This window comes from Tiliqua scincoides, chromosome 14 (assembly GCF_035046505.1).
Source record: "Tiliqua scincoides isolate rTilSci1 chromosome 14, rTilSci1.hap2, whole genome shotgun sequence".
Taxonomy (NCBI): domain Eukaryota; kingdom Metazoa; phylum Chordata; class Lepidosauria; order Squamata; family Scincidae; genus Tiliqua; species Tiliqua scincoides.
In genome coordinates, this window is record NC_089834.1 from 9,780,523 (window position 1) to 9,792,462 (window position 11,940).

At 50.6% G+C, this 11,940-nt stretch overlaps 4 pseudogenes; all 4 read left to right on the forward strand.

Annotated features, from left to right (window-relative positions):
• The first annotated feature begins 5,377 nt into the window (after positions 1–5,377).
• On the forward strand, positions 5,378–5,497 carry LOC136634773 (5S ribosomal RNA; annotated as a pseudogene).
• Positions 5,498–5,526: 29 nt separating this feature from the next.
• LOC136635004 (5S ribosomal RNA) lies at positions 5,527–5,649 on the forward strand (annotated as a pseudogene).
• Positions 5,650–11,485: 5,836 nt separating this feature from the next.
• Positions 11,486–11,605, forward strand: LOC136634852 (5S ribosomal RNA; annotated as a pseudogene).
• A 181-nt stretch (positions 11,606–11,786) lies between these two features.
• Positions 11,787–11,909, forward strand: LOC136634892 (5S ribosomal RNA; annotated as a pseudogene).
• The last annotated feature ends 31 nt before the right edge of the window (positions 11,910–11,940 follow it).

The following is an 11,940-nucleotide window of genomic DNA, read 5'->3' on the forward strand; positions in this document are numbered from 1 at the left end:
CGCATCAACAAAACAACACTACATCTCTGCAGGTACTATCTGGGAAGCATCCTTGTAATCTGCAATCACTCGAACCACTTTGGGGTTCATTGACATACTCTGCATTCTTTGTATTGGGGGGGTGTCCTTCTCTGAACTTGGAGGGGGGAATGGGGCCAGATGGTCTGACTCTAATATTCAATAAATCCTGCCCTTTTCCATCATGGTTTTTCAGGCCAAAAAAGTGCGCTTGTGCAGTCATCAAAGCATTGACCAGAGCAAGACCTGACTGGGTGGAGAAGGTTTGCTCTATCATGTGCCCCTCTGGCTAGGCCCTTTCTTCAAATCTATCACTGGAGAGGATAGACACAGTTAAAATTAAGTGCTTTGAGGATTCTCAGTTCCTCAAATGCGGTGAAGGGGACAGAAGGTTTTTGTCTCAGTTCCCCATTAGACTGTACCACTGTGGGACATGCTGCCTGTGGTGTACCAGTGAAAACAGTAGTAATCAGCCTCATCTTCAGCCTGGAGGTTGGTGATGGTCAAATAGCCAGTGGTCCCAGAGGCAGAGGCTGTGTACCGATCGGGGATTCCCGCTCCTTTGCTGCAACCATTGCAGTGCACAAAGCGAGGAACCTGTCCAGGTCTCTGCTGCAGCCAGCGGAAATGGCCATCCCAACCACCATCGCTGCTTCTTGTGCAGGGGAGTTTCACTGTTTGTCCCAGAGACGCGGACTCAGAGGCCTGTTGCATCAACGTTAGCTGTGAGTTGACACCTTTGCAAAAGACAAAGTCAAAGTTTTTTATTGTATGCTCTCAATTTCCACCAAATCCCCATCTCTCTAGAATGCATACAGAACATGCGTCACTCTGTTGTCAGCACATAGAACAATGAGAGTCCTCCAGCCCTTACCTGAGCAGCAACTGAGAAGTGTGAGGAGAAGGAGGACCCAGGCCATGGTGGAAGGCAAAAGGAACAAGTTCTGGAGGAAAAGGTGTCTCTCTAGCTAGGATGCTCTCCTCCCAGTTTAAACCCAAAGGTGGTGAAGAACTGCCAGACATGCAAATTGGTTCCCACCTATTGGCTGAACAATATCCTGCTTCTACCAGATCTCCTGATGCCTAAAGCAGCATGCCATTTGATGCCACCTTACCCCAAGATGTGCCAGCCTCTGTTCCTCTCAGTCTCCAACTGAGACTGAGACATTTTTGCCTCCTTTTCCCATCCAGGGAGTGGAGGAGAAAGAGGAACACTGGCAGAGGCGGTCCTGGTGGGGGAGGGGGACTCAGGGGGCAAAAGCCCCGGAACATCATGCCTTTGGTGCCTATGGGGGCGGCACCACCTCCACCCACCACACCACTGCTGCCACCCTTGTCTGTCCTCCTGAGCCCTTCCGAGCCCTGGGGAGGTCCTGCGCTGCATCCACCGGTGCTCCTAAAGCCTTCTGAGGACTCTGGAGGGCTGTTAAACAGTAATTGCGGTTTTCAGGAAACCAGAAATACTGTTAACAGCCCTCCAGAGGCCTAAGAAGTCTTTAAGAGTGCCAGTGGATGTCGCGCAAGGCTCTTCTTCAGTTGGCAACCTTCAGTCTTGAAAGACTATGGTATTGTGCTCTGAAAGGTGGTTCTGGAACAGCGTCTGGTGTGGCTGAAAAGGCCGATTCGGGAGTGACAATCCCTTCCACACTGGGAGCAAGTGCAGTCTGTCCCTGGTCTGTCTCCCTGGCTGTGGGCCTTCCTTCTTTGCCTCTTTGCCTCAGACTGTTGGCCAAGTGTCTCTTCAAACTGGGAAAGGCCATGCTGCACAGCCTGCCTCCAAGCGGGCCGCTCAGAGGCCAGGGTTTCCCACCTGTTGAGGTCCACTCCTAAGGCCTTCAGATCCCTCTTGCAGATGTCCTTGTATTCTTCCAGGGGGGGGGGTGTATATTGTGATCCCATGCCCCTGGTCAGCACAGGGTCCAGGTTCACAGCTGAACAGTGGAAGCATCAGGTAGGCAGTATCTATTTGACAGACACTCCCACCAAGCTTTCAGTTGACCCCATGAACAGGTTGGCTTATTTTGATTTTCACATCCCATCTGAGATGACTCTGGAAAAATGTGTTCCCCTCGAAACCTTCCCTTCTGACCTCTATGCGTATGAGCAGATGCGAGAGCTCGTGGGTTTAATGCCTACATAAGCCCATCATGCACTGGGGAGAAGCGGGACCATTCTTGCAGTGGGGAGCTGTGGCCCACTGATAGTGTGACTGGGGGAACCTGTTTTCAATGCAACATCTGCAGAAAGGGCAGGAAGAACCTACTGAAGGTCTGTAGAGTTGCTGTACCTTGGTGGAGATGATCCTGAATTAGAGCAACAAATGATCTGAGCCAGTCTAAGTTTCCCCTGTTCAGAACACAGTCTAGCGGATCCCTGTGGGTCAGCATGGGGTGGACCTGCCCGGCAGGACAAGGTGGATCGACACGGCCTATCATGTCAACTTATCCATATTATTTTTATATCCTGTGTTTCTTCCATCGTGAAATCAAACGGATTGACACAAGTTTCCGAGGCAAGATCCACTTCAGCAAGTGATTCTAGCCAGGACCTCCAAGAGGAGTTCTATCAGGAGGTACAGAGTTTCTTTGGGGCCCCTTCCCAAAGAGGGAGGGGGTGAAACAGACTGGGGGGGCAATGGGGGGGACAACACTTCTGCAGCAGCTGCAGCCCTGCAGCTGTGTCCCTGAGCTCCCACCCACTCCTTCACAGCAAGCAGATCCACAAGCCAAAGAGCTCCTGGAGCAGGCCAGCTTCCTCCCAGATGTTAAGGAATGCATGCATTCCTGGGCCTGGTATATGTGACTTCTGGCAGTTCTTGCCCCCATGTGCCATGTGCATCCCGTGCGGACACTGAGTCTGGGTGAGATTGGAAAATGTAAGATCCCAGGACCTTTCTGGGCCCCCTCCTTTGGCTCCTGGGCCCCCTTTCTGAGCCTGGGTCCCGGTACAATTTACCCCCTCTTCTAAGCCTTGACTCCAGCACATCCCCTGAGATCCCAACATTTCCGTCCAGCAATATGAGTCTATGAGTCAAGCAATTGAGGCCCTTTCAAGAGCCTTCAGGTTCCAACCCTGGGGAGGAAGAGTGAAGGTTTTTGTCTCAGTTCCTCATTAGTTTGTATCACTGTGGAACATGCTACCAGTGCCGTACCACTCAGCACAGTAATAATCGGCCTCGTCTTCAGGTTGGGCGTTGGTGATGGTTAAATAGCCACTGGTCCCAGAGGCAGAGGCAGTGAATCGATCTGGGATCCCTTCTCCTCTGTTGCAACCATTACAGTGCACAAAGCGGGGGGCCTGTCCAGCTCTCTGTTGATACCAGGGAAAGTAGGAGTTCCAGCTCCCACTGCTGCTTCTCGTGCAAGAGAGTTTCACCGTCTGTCCCAGAGACACGGACTGGGAGGGAGGTTGAGTCACCTGCTGTGAACGTATACCTTTGCAAAAGAAAAAGATAGAGCCATGTCTTACCACCAAAGACCCATTTTTCTGTGACAGGCAAGGAACACGCATTGCTTGGTTGCCAGCACTTGAGCCAATGTCAACAGAGTCCTCCCTGTCCTTACCTGAGCAGAAGCTGAGAAGTGAGAGGAGAAACAGGGCCCAGGACATGGTGAAAGGCAAAAGGAGGATGAAATCCACAGGAAGATTGGATCTGTCCCTACAACCTTCTAGCCTCCTTTTTAAGTCCCCCAGGTACTTAAGAACAAGCAGTCATGCAAATATAAACAAACCTACTTTGCTGGAAGTGGCACTCATCCATAAAGGACGTTACCAATGATCAGACATCCAATTTGCATAATTAAAGGGGGGTCATTTTCCCTACTACATCATCTCACCATCACTCACAGCTCAGTTCTATCCATAACTAATGAGAAATCATCCCCTCGATTTGAATGAGACTTACCTCCAGGTGACTTTACTGGACTTTTAAAACATGTTATTTAGTGTGTGCCTGACTCCCACACGGTAAGGGACGTTCCACGGATCCCCACGTGTCCTCACTCTGCAAGTGCTACTGTGAAAGTCTGTATTTTAAAGTATTGATTGTTAGCCACCTTGGCTGCCCTTCAGGGGAAAAAGGCGGAGTATAAAACTAATAAATAAAAATGAATAAAGAAGTGATTTTGATAGAGACCCCTGAGGTTCAGCATTGTTGTAAAAGGGGGTTTATGCCTAGGGAGACCCTCTGGATAGCTTGTTCTCCCGGGCTGGTGGCAGCAGATTCCATCAACCAAGGCTTTTCCCCAGTAAGCTCCATGTCGAAAGAGGGGGCAGAAGAGGGCAGTGAGCACGCTAACCACTAGGTGCTGCTGCCCTGGATCAGCGAGTGGTTGCTGGCAGCCCCTCTCCTGACCCTTCCAGCATCATATCATGCTACCTTAAAGCAAAATGTGCTTTCAGAAATGACCTGGAGAGTAATGGCAGTTATCGGATTTTAAGCAAGGATGGGGAAAGTGCCTTCAGCACATGCTTCACGGCACATGCGTTCAGGGATGTGCATGTGGGTTCAAGCCACGCCATAGTCTAATTGATACCCGATTCCTGTCCACAGCTGCTGTCTCTGGTGGCAGGAGTGACGCTCTCAAAAGTGGCACCCTCAAAAGATTGAAAAGATCATGCTCTACCCACTCAAAGAGGGAGGCAATCAGCAGAACACATTTACTTGGGGGGGTGTTAATGAGATGGGGGGGTCTAGGGAGCACACTTACAGAGGGCTGGCTGGTCTTTGTGCTGGAAGGACTTGTTTGCAAAGAATATTGACCTGAAGCCCGTCAATCACAGTGGCTTGGACATTCAAGCACTCCTTGTGATATCTGAATTCCACCAAAGTGGAGCACCATCTCCCCCTCCAGGACAAAGGCAGGGACCACTTTGGGGTTTGCCTGCTTATGGAGCACTGAAAAGGCCATTACTGTTGATAACGAAAGAACCACTGACACTTCTGGTGCAGGTGCAAATAATATTTTTGTTTGGATTTGTGGTGCGTGTCCTGGTTGTTCAGTCATTCGGTCATGTCCATCTCTGTGTGAACCCATGGACCACAGCACGCCAGCCCCCCCCTCCCCCCATCTACCACTAACTTCCAGAGCTGGTCCAAATTCATGTTCATTGCCTCCATGACACTATCTAAGCATCCCATCCTCTGCTGTCCCCCTTCTCTTTCGGCCTTCAATTTTTCCCAGCATCAGGGTCTTTTTCTAAGGAGTACTCCCTTCTCATGAGATGACCAAAGTATTTCAGCTTCAGCATTTGTCCTTCCAATGAACAGTCCGGGTTGATGCGTACAGGGTTGTGGTATGTACAGGGATCCAAAACAGCTGAGGACTGTGAACATGGGAAGATCACAAGGTCTAAATTGCTTTGCAGCAACTGTTACCCTGCATATGCCTGATCTCATCTGATCTCGGATGCTTAGCAGGGTCAGGCCTGGTTAGTACTTGGATGGGAGACCGCCTGGGAATACCGGGTGCTGTAGGCTTATACCATAGTCTTTCCAGACTGAAGGTTGCCAGCCATCTCTCTATACTGAACACTATCTCCCAATCTTGTCTGATCTTGGAAGCTAAGCAGGGTCAGGCCTGGTTAGTACTTGGATGGGAGACCGCCTGGGAATACCAGGTGCTGTAGGCTTATACCATAGTCTTTCGAGACTGAAGGTTGCCAACCAAATTGCTTCTTATGCATCTGCCTTCCCTGGACCTTGATGATGACCTGGACCCTATGAATGAGCTACAAATGGGGGAATGGGACGAACTCTTGCTATTGCTTTGGAATCTGAGGCAAGCCCACAAGTTCTAGAAAGAGGCTTCCCCTTCCCATATCCCCCCAGCACTGTTTGGAATGTCGCCTATCAAAATGAAAGCAGAAACCAAGCAAGGCTGTTACAGCACCTGGAGGCAAAGCCCTTCATTCCAGCAGATGCTTCCACAGACTGCAGGCCCCTTCCTCAGGCACATGGAGTCAAGGCAGGGGACATCCATGGAGGCAGAAGTGCGGGGATGCTTGACTGGAGCTCACAGGAGCTTGATGGGAGCCTGTGTCCACAGATATGATCGCTGGTGACACATTGAGAGTTTGACTTGGGCTGTGCATTTCATGCGCCCTGCCCCTCATTCTGCCCTGAGAGATGTTCTGAAAGTGCTTTATGAAACAAGAGCGAGTGCCGAGAGAGCAAGGACTCTCCTTCCTTCCATCAAGAGATGATTCTGTCTCTGTCTTTTGGCTGCACCCCAGTGGGTGACGCAAAGCCACTGTCATTGCTAATATAAGGAGGTACGTGGGGCGACGGCAAGAAATAGGGCCTTCTCAGTAGTGGCACCAACGTTATGGAACTCCCTTCCCCTTGACTTGAGAATGGCTCCCTCTCTTGAGACTTTTCGGCGAGGCCTGAAGACCCTTCTGTTTAAACAAGCCTTCTGAGTTCATGGCCTTTTTAACATCTTTTCTATATCTTTTAGTATTTTTACAGGCCTGATTCCTCTATTATTTGCTGTGTTTTGCTCTTTTTAGCTGACTTTTATCTGGCTACTGTTTTTATGGTATCTGTTAATGTGTTTTAATATGTTTTTATTTGCTGTTAAATTATGTTTTTAATCTGTTTTTAATATGTTGTGCTTCTGGGAGTCACCTTGGTGTCTTTACTTTTTGGGCCATTCTGACAGTGCCACCAACTCCTTGACTGGCAACAGTGTAACCCAGTGTTTCTCAAACTGTGGATTGGGACCCACTAGGTGGGTTGCGAGCCAATTTCAGGCGGGTCCCCATATTTTATTTTTAATATATTAGACTCGATGCTACCATGGTATGTGGGAAAATGTGACAGACCTGTACTTTTAACAAGCTACTATGTATATTATTTTTTAACAATGATAGTAAATGGGACTTACTCCTGGGTAAGTGTGGGTAGGATTGCAGCCTAGGATTGTTACAAATTTTCCTGCTTGATTATGTCACTTCCCGCCAGGACGTCACTTCCGATGGGTCCTGACAGGTTCTCATTATAAGAAGTGGGTCCTTGTGCTAAATGTGTAAGAACCACTGGTGTAACCTTTATTGTGTGCATTATAATGACTTTATGACTTTTTTTTTGGGGGGGGGGGCTAAAAACTCAAAAACAGTACAGCAATATTTGTGAAAATAAAAGAAATCATGATAAAGATAACCCGTCTTTTCTTTCTGCACTGTTTTTTTTTTTTTTTTTGTCTGAGTTCCTCTTAGGACTGCACCCTGTGGAACCCACTGCCACTGCTATACGAAGCAGCAAAGAAATGGTCTCATCTTCAGCCTGGATGTTGATGATATTCAAATAACCATTTTTTGAGGGGGGGGGAGGAGGAATAATTAGAGCCAGAAAAACAACTGGGCACCCTGGAGCCTTGATGCTTGTTGGACTTTGGTATCATATTGAAGGAGGTACTGTGGGCTGCACCCCCACTGCTCTTAAGCTATTTCTGCCCAACGTTGCATACACGCAACAACGACCAAATGTATACATGGACTTGTGGGCCAGGCAAAAGTGGGTTAAAGCCACAGAAGTGAGAAGGAAGAACCCTGGCATGCTAACCTTGGCTGTTCAATGGCTGGATGAACCATCATGCCCTCCTAGCTGGGGAAAGAAGCACTATTGAAATAGAGAATTCCTTAAGTTCAACCAGGTGAGAGCACCTGTCCCCTCTGCGGGTGATGGATCCCTTCAGTCCCGGCAGGTGAGAGCACCTGCCCCCTCTGCAGGCAGAGGTCACACGGGAACCCGAAGTGTGCAGTGCTTGTGGCACCTCCGCCTCTCCGTATCTCTTTGGCGCAGCTTGGTTGTCCTCGCCTCCCTCTACTGGCCACCGATGTAAGGACACCGCGTATAAGTAGCAGCCGGACGCGCCGCTCTCCTGCCGCTGCGTGTGGCTCAGCGGGTAGAACAAGCCGCAATGGTTTCGGGGGGAATCATTGCGGCGGTTCGAGTCCCGTCCCCGCGCACTCCGAAGCGGATCATAAGCGTGAGGCGTCCACGCCTATGATCCGCCAGGCGCTGCGCGCTTTCCGTCCCCCAGGAGGGGCAGTTGGCTGGTCCCTGTCTCGCCTGGACGCGGGCGAGAATGAAGGCATGACCCCCGGGAGGCTTCCCTCCCGGGTTAATTTTTTCTTCTTGGGGGGTGGTGGAAGGGGAGGCAGACCCTCCTCCTGGGATACTCAGGCTGCTGCTGTGGGGGGGGGGCACTCTTGGGCATGTGCAAGGGCAGGGCGCCCCACCTGCCTGGGGAGAGGATGCAGCCCCTGCCTGGGGAGAAGATGCACCCCCTCCTGGGGAGAAGATGCACACCCTTGCCTGGGGAGAAGTTACACCCCTTCCTGGGGAGAAGATGCACCCCCCTGCCTGGGGAGAAGTTACACCCCCTCCTGGGGAGAAGATGCACACCCTTGCCTGGGGAGAAGATGCACACCCCTGCCTGGGGAGAAGTTACACCCCCTCCTGGGGAGAAGATGCACCCCCCTGCCTGGGGAGAAGATGCACCCCCCTGCCTGGGGAGAAGTTACACCCCCTGGGGAGAAGTTACACCCCCTCCTGGGGAGAAGATGCACCCCCTGCCTGGGGAGAAGGTGCAGTCCCTCTGCCTGGGGAGAAGTTACACCCCCTCCTGGGGAGAAGATGCACACCCTTGCCTGGGGAGAAGATGCACACCCCTGCCTGGGGAGAAGTTACACCCCCTCCTGGGGAGAAGATGCACCCCCCTGCCTGGGGAGAAGATGCACCCCCCTGCCTGGGGAGAAGTTACACCCCCTGGGGAGAAGTTACACCCCCTCCTGGGGAGAAGATGCACCCCCTGCCTGGGGAGAAGGTGCAGTCCCTCTGCCTGGGGAGAAGTTACACCTCCTCCTGGGGAGAAGGTGAACCCCCCCCCCCGCCTGGGGAGAAGATGCACCCCACCACCACCTGGGGTGCCCCTGCCCAGGACACAGTCTATCTAGTGCAGGAATTTTCAGCCATGTGCCATGGATGATGGCCGGATCCCAAAGGATCTCCTCTATGGTGAACTTGTGCAAGGAAAGCACCCTACAGGAAGACCACAGCTGTGATACAAGGACATCTGCTAGAGGGATCTGAAGGCCTTAGGAGTGGACCTCAACAGGCCTTGCTGAGGGAGAATCAGCATGGCTTCTGTAAGGGTAAGTCTTGCCTCACGAACCTTATAGAATTCTTTGAAAAGGTCAACAGGCATGTGGATGCGGGAGAACCCGTGGACATTATATATCTGGACTTTCAGAAGGCGTTTGACACGGTCCCTCACCAAAGGCTACTGAAAAAACTCCACAGTCAGGGAATTAGAGGACAGGTCCTCTCCTGGATTGAGAACTGGTTGGAGGCCAGGAAGCAGAGAGTGGGTGTCAATGGGCAATTTTCACAATGGAGAGAGGTGAAAAGCGGTGTGCCCCAAGGATCTGTCCTGGGACCGGTGCTTTTCAACCTCTTCATAAATGACCTGGAGACAGGGTTGAGCAGTGAAGTGGCTAAGTTTGCAGACGACACCAAACTTTTCCGAGTGGTGAAGACCAGAAGTGATTGTGAGGAGCTCCAGAAGGATCTCTCCAGACTGGCAGAATGGGCAGCAAAATGGCAGATGCGCTTCAATGTCAGTAAGTGTAAAGTCATGCACATTGGGGCAAAAAATCAAAACTTTAGATATAGGCTGATGGGTTCTGAGCTATCTGTGACAGATCGGGAGAGAGATCTTGGGGTGGTGGTGGACAGGTCGATGAAAGTGTCGACCCAATGTGCGGCGGCAGTGAAGAAGGCCAGTTCTATGCTTGGGATCATTAGGAAGGGTATTGAGAACAAAACGGCTAATATTATAATGCCGTTGTACAAATCTATGGTAAGGCCACACCTGGAGTATTGTGTCCAGTTCTGGTTGCCGCATCTCAAAAAAGACATAGTGGAAATGGAGAAGGTGCAAAAGAGAGCGACTAAGATGATTACAGGACTGGGGCACCTTCCTTATGAGGAAAGGCTACGGCGTTTGGGCCTCTTCAGCCTAGGAGATGCTCTTTACACTCTCACATAACACCAGAACCAGGGGACATCCACTAAAATTGAGTGTTGGGAGAGTTAGAACAGACAAAAGAAAATATTTCTTTACTCAGCGTGTGGTTGGTCTGTGGAACTCCTTGTCGCAGGATGTGGTGATGGCGTCTAGCCTGGATGCCTTTAAAAGGGGATTGGACAAGTTTCTGGAGGAAAAATCCATTATGGGGTACAAACCATGATGTGTATGCGCAACCTCCTGATTTTAGGAATGGGTTATGTCAGAATGCCAGATGCAAGGGAGGGCACCAGGATGCAGGTCTCTTGTTAACTGGTGTGCTCCCTGGGGCATTTGGTGGGCCGCTGTGAGAGACAGGAAGCTGGACTAGATGGGCCTATGGCCTGATCCAGTGGGGCTGTTCTTATGTTCTTATGTTCTTATCCCCTCTCCCCTGTTGCTACAACCATTGCAGTGCACATAGCGAGGGGCCTGACCATCTCTCTGTTGATACCAGGGAAAATCACTGTTCCAACTCCCATCACTGCTTCTTGTGCAGGGGAATTTCACGGTTTGGCCCAGAGACACCGACTGGGAGGCAGGTTGGGTCAGCGTTGCCTGTGAATGGACACCTTTGCAAAAGAAAAAGACAGAGCCATGTCATCAACACATTTCCTCAGCTCCCCAAGCCCACATCATCCCTACTTTCCTATGGTACACAAGGGACACATGTTCCTTTGTCCTTTTCGGCCAGTATAAACGTAGTCCTCCCTTCCCTTACCTGAGCAGTAACTGAGAAGTGTGATGAGAAACAAGGACCAGGCCATGGTGGAGGACAAAAGGTGGTGGAGTTCCAGAGGAATGTTGATTCTCTACCTGCAACCTCCCAGCATCCTTTTTAAAAAAAAAACCTAGGTACTGAAGAACAGGCAAACATGCAAATGTGGACATGCCCACTTACTTTGCTGGAAAAGGTACCCTCCAAATAGGACATGTGACCTTCTAGCCAGACCAATGACTAGATACCCAATTTACATTAAGGAATTAAAAGGGGGGTTTCCATACTATGTTTTACTATCACTCACACCTCAGTTCTGTCCATGCGTACTCAGACAAGGGAGGCGAACATGGTTTCAGCACATGTTTGCAAGGCGTGCGTTTCGAGGGAAGTGGATGTGGGTTCTTCTAATTGACGTGATCCCTGTGCATAGCTGCTGCCTCTGTGGGTGACATCCTCCAAAGTGGTCCCCTTGAAAGAATGACAAATAATGTTCTAGCTAATCAAAGAGAGAGATGCGCAAGCAACAGTGCGCATGTGGTGGGGAGAGGTGATGAGATGGGGAGCACATAAACCACACTAGGCTTGCTTCAGGGACACACTTGGAGGGAGCCAGCCAGGAAGGGGCAGCATGTCTGTGAAGAATGCTTTGTATAGTTGAACTTTGTATAGTTGAACTTACAGCAACTGTTACCCTGCACATGCCCGATCTCGTCTGATCTCGGAAGCTAAGCAAGGTCAGGCCTGGTTAGTACTTGGATGGGAGACCACCTGGGAATACCAGGTGCTGTAGGCTTCTACCATAGTCTTTCGAGACTGAAGGTTGCCAACCATCTCCCTATACTGAACACTATCTCCCGAACTTGTCTGATCTCGGAAGCTAAGCAGGGTCAGGCCTGGTTAGTACTTGGATGGGAGACCGCCTGGGAATACCGGGTGCTGTAGGCTTCTACCAGAGTCTTTCAAGACTGAAGGTTGCCAACCATCTCCCTATACTGAACACTATCTCCCGATCTTGTCTGATCTCGGAAGCTAAGCAGGGTCAGGCCTGGTTAGTACTTGGATGGGAGACCGCTTGGGAATACCGGGTGCTGTAGGCTTATACCATAGTCTTTCGAGACTGAAGGTTGC